Source organism: Danio aesculapii, chromosome 5 (genome assembly GCF_903798145.1).
Source record: "Danio aesculapii chromosome 5, fDanAes4.1, whole genome shotgun sequence".
NCBI classification, from domain to species: Eukaryota; Metazoa; Chordata; class Actinopteri; order Cypriniformes; family Danionidae; genus Danio; species Danio aesculapii.
Genome location: NC_079439.1, coordinates 2,142,285 through 2,147,474, shown reverse-complemented (window position 1 = coordinate 2,147,474; position 5,190 = coordinate 2,142,285).

Genomic DNA, 5,190 nt, shown 5'->3' with positions numbered 1-5,190 from the left:
TTAATCCGATACTTCTATAATACATAAAGAAGAGCGAAGAAACAGATCCAGGATGTTGCTTATTATTTATTTAATCACCTTATTTCAACATTAAACATCTCTGTTAACAAACAGAGCACTTCTGTGAGGTAGCTTGAACAATCTCGTAATAAATAACATCAATTCTTCACCTCTTGCAATCCCAAGTTTACATATCTCACAGTTTGCTACGACAATGTTGTCCTCATCAACTTTATAATACCTCCAGACCGCACACCATACCTGCCAACACTCCCGTTATTCCCGGGAGTCTCCTGTATTTCAGACCCATCTCCCGCCACCCTCCCGTTTTGTTATTTCTCCCGGAAAACTCCCGTCCAACCAATCCTCCCCCCACCCCCGGTCCTCTACATTTTGGTACAGTCTGTAAAACCCCCGGGTCACCAACATTAGGTATAGGATCCGATCACAGCAGCGGCTCGAGACACGCTTCATAGTAGTTACTAACACCACAGTAAACAGTACCCGGTTCTCAACAGTGCTATTCAGACATCTAACCCCCAGGGGCGCCGCTAGGGGGTGAACGATTCTGAGGGCCCATACATTTAGGGGGCCCCCAGAGACATTATCAAGGGTCCTTGACAAAGGACTTGTCAGAGGGCCCGTGGCGGCCAGTGGCGCCCCTGTTAACCCCCCTAGTTTCCTGGATTTTCAGGGACAAATGTTGTCATGTATGCCGCACACATACTCGTGTTGTTGCTAGATCAGATATGGCTGCGGCCAGAAGTTAATGAGAATTATTTATATTATTTATTAAATTTCCCATGAATTGTATTTTATTAACGTTTACCCCTAAATTATATTTTTTAATGTCTACCTCCACCCCAGCCCTAAACCCAACCGTTACAGTATTGTTAAAATATTAGTTATTGATATACAGTGTCACAAAAATGATGCTATATTGATGTGCATATCCGCAGCTGTATCTCTCTAGCCTTTACCACATACTCACGCTTTCCACTTCAAGCTGCCTCCGTGTTCTACTTTGCTGGCATTTAACCAATAGCATCTCTACAACAAAGTGATGTCACGCTGCACATGTTGCTGTTTCTCTGTGAAGAAAGAGTTTTAACTCTGCATAACTATAGATGTGTTAAAAATAATGAGAATATATTTGTGTCCTGATCGGGAGGTAACATTCGATTCTGATTGAGTCCGAAACTGATTGATCGGGCCCGATTTCCGATCACATGATCGGATCTGGACATGCCTAAAATATATAGTTAGTTTATCAACACATGATAAAGAACAAATATTGGGCTGTCATGGTGGTAACTAAAAACTTACAATAATCAATCAAATGTATCAATAATCAATAAAATAGATTATAATAATTATTTATTTTATTTACAATTATTTACAATATAATTACTTAAAAAAGAAAATGATATTTAAGAAGATATTCTAAGAAAGTGACTTTCTATATTCCAGCTGTTTCCAAGGCATGTTTATACACTCAGGGTTAACCTGTCCAACTGCTCGTTACCGCAAATGTCTAATCAGCCAATAACATGGCAGCAGCTCAATGCATTTAGGCATGTAGACATGGTCAAGACGATCTGCTGCAGTTCAAAGCGAGCATCAGGATGGAGAAGAAAGGAGATTTAAGTGACTTTGAACATGGCATGGTTGTTGCTGCCAGACGGGCTGCTCTGAGTATTTCAGAAACTGCTGATCTACTGGGATTTTCACACACAACCATCTCTAGGGTTTACAGAGAATGGTCCGACAGAGGAAATATCCAGTGAGCGGCAGTTCTGTGGGCGCAAATGCCTTGTTGATGTCAGAGGTCAGAGGAGAATGGCCAGACTGGTTCCAGCTGATAGAAAGGCAACAGTAACTCAAATAAGCACTCGTTACAACCGAGGTCTGCAGAAGAGCATCTCTGAACACACAACACGTCCAACCTTGAGGCGGATGGGCTACAGCAGCAGAAGACCACACCGGGTGCCGCTCCTGTCAGCTAAGAACAGGAAACTGAGGCTACAATTCACACAGGCTCACCAAAACTGGACAATAGAAGATTGGAGAAACGTTGCCTGGTCTGATGAGTCTCCATTTCTGCTGACACATTCAGATGCTCGGCTCAGAATTTGGCCTCAACAACATGAAAGCATGGGTCCATCCTGCCTTGTATCAACGGTTCAGGCTGGTGGTGGTGGTGTAATGGTGTGGGGGGGATTTTCTTCGCACAATTTGGGCTCATTAGTACCAATTGAACATCAACAGCCTACCTGAGTATTGTTGCTGACCATGTCCATCCCTTTATGAGCACAGTGTCTCCATCTTCTGATGGCTACTTCCAGCAGGATAACGCACCATGTCATAAAGCACCAATCATCTCAGACTGGTTTATTGAACATGACAATGAGTTCACTGTACTCAAATGTCCTCCACAGTCACCAGAGCTCAATCCAATAGAGCACCTTTGGGATGTGGTGGAACGGGAGATTGGCATCATGGATGTGCAGCCGACAAATCTGCAGCAACTGTGTGATGCTATCATGTCAATATGGAGCAAAATCTCTGAGGAATATTTCCAGTAGCTTGTTGAATCTCTGCTATGAAGGATTAAGGTGGTTCTGAAGGCAAAAGGGGGTCCAACACGGTACTAGTAAAGTGTACCTAATAAAGGGGCCGGTAAAGTAGAAGAATTATTGAACAATATGTTCAGGAGTAAGTAAAATTTTTGTACAGTCTTAGCCATCCCTTTAAGGGTAGCCATAATGCTGAAGTGGCGCTCAGTGATCTTAAAACCCCTGCATTAGATGAAAGTGTCTGCTTTTTAATCATTTTAATTCTTTGTTTTTATGTGTTTTGCTTACTCTGATTAGTTTATAGTTTGTTTTTTAATCTTATCGTTTATGTAGAGCACTTTGAGTTAAGACTGTGTATGATGTGCAACACTAATAGCCTTGCTTTGCATATAATAATGTAGATGTTGAGGGGTCAGACTTGTTTAGTGTGGGGAATATGCACGTATAATATCACACGTTTACTAATGTTCTCAGTCTCTCAGCAGTTTCACTTCATGGTTTTGTGGTGACTGGACATGTCTTACGCAGCGTGCCTGACCAATAAAGAGGAAGGTCAACAGGGAAAACAGACCAGAATTGAGAAATGCATTGATGAAGAAGTGAACCTTGCTGTTCTGTAGTATTTATGACATTTCAATGATTCATTTCAGTCACTTAAATTATTTATATCGATTTCAAGTAATTGTTGGATTAAAGGCACAACATGTATGATTTTTTTCATTAAAATATCCAGAAATCACTAGTACAGCGTTATATAAGTTGCTGGCTTATGTTCTTGCATTGTCCAAAATCTTCATCACACATGCTTGATTTCTGGTTTGCCTTGTTTAATATTATTGGCTCAAGACCTCCAGGGTCAGTCACTTCCATTCATTTTTATCCATTTAAAACTGCTCGTTATGCTGCTTGATCAACACAGGCTCATTCTGAAAGCGTAGCCCTATATACATTTCTGGAGATCGTGAATTATGTAGCCTGAGGTGCTTATGGCTGCATTTCGATGGACGCATTCTAACGCTATGAGGCGGTATGGCTCTGTTTCTTTTTGTGTGTACCAGCTGACCGCTTACCTCCGTATGGATGGCTTCTCTGCTGTTACCAGTTTGTCCTGTAGTCCGCTGCTTACATCATCAGACTTGATATGCAGAGAGGAGATGACCGCGATGATGGGGTTCAAATCGGGCAAAGAACAGTTCCAGAAAGCAGGTAAGACAAAAACAAAGGCTAAATTAAAGCTGCAAGCAACGATGAATGGGACCAGTGCCCTCAGGATGACAGAGAATAGAGGACAATAATAATTTAAGCTGATATAAATATAAAAATCCTGAGAAAATCACAGATTTCTGCCTAACTTCCTTCTGTCAGCAGGTGGCACTATGACTGTGTGTTAGCATGTCTTCAGGAGAGGAATCTCATCTAATCTGTGAGTTTTCAGGCAGATCAGACATTGTGTGGCTGAGTTATAAGTACTTCCTCCTCCACAGAGATACACTGAGGTTTGTCAGTCCCATGAACACAGATACTCTAGATCTTCACAATTTAGCATCACAAAGGCCTTTGGATTGTACATGTATTCTATCTGATAACATGTATGGGAGGAGTTTGTTACAGTGTAAAACTGGCACTATAACTGTAACTGGATATTGGCATGTAAACGTATTCAGGTTCGTGTGAATTTTGAGGCAGATCAGACAATACATGCTTGAGTTATAACAACTTCCTGTTTCATGGCCTGAAATATATTTATTCTGATAAAACAGCGCTGTGTAGGGGAACCAACAGTTTTAACCCAGAAATGAGCAGTCTGTCAGATGAAGAAGAGCCGGAGTCAGAGATTCAATGAAAACAAAAGAAAGTTCACTGAAGATAGTTTGCGGTTTCATCAGCAGAAGCCAGCTTCAACACTCACGATGAGTTATAGGCCGATCTCAATCCATCAACAGTTCTACTCTTACATAACGTCATTAACTGCATCATACTTATAGGTGTTCTGTCCTGTTTGTTCACAACACAGAAAAACTTAGAACGTGTCCATGTGTGTGTGTGTGTGTGTGTGCGTAATTACGAACATTCATTCATTCATTCATTTTCCTATTCAGTTTAATCTCTATTTCATCCACAGTGGAATGAACCGTTAACTATTCCGGCTGATGTTTTTTTTTTACGCAGCAGAGTAACCTAATACTGGGAAACACCCATACACAGTCATTCACACACATACACTATGGCCAATTGAGCCTACCCAATTCCTCTATAGCGCATGTGTTTGGACTGTGGGGGAAACCGGAGCACTCGGAGGAAACCCACGCCAACAAGGGGAGAACATGCAAACTCCACACAGAAACACTGACCCAGCGGGGACTCAAACCAGCGACCTTCTTGCTGTGAGGTGTATAGAATTACCACAACAGAAAAGTCCAAGTAATTTACTATAGTATGGTTAAAAACACTATACTAATTACTAGAAAGTGCTATTATTTGTTCATTATTTTAGTGTAGAAGGGGAAATAAACCTCATGACGGTTTTTAATGTTTATTTTTGGCTGATCTGGCTCTTCAAATGAACATTTTGGATTTTTTATATTGAGTTTGTCGACCTCTTGTGGCCAATACG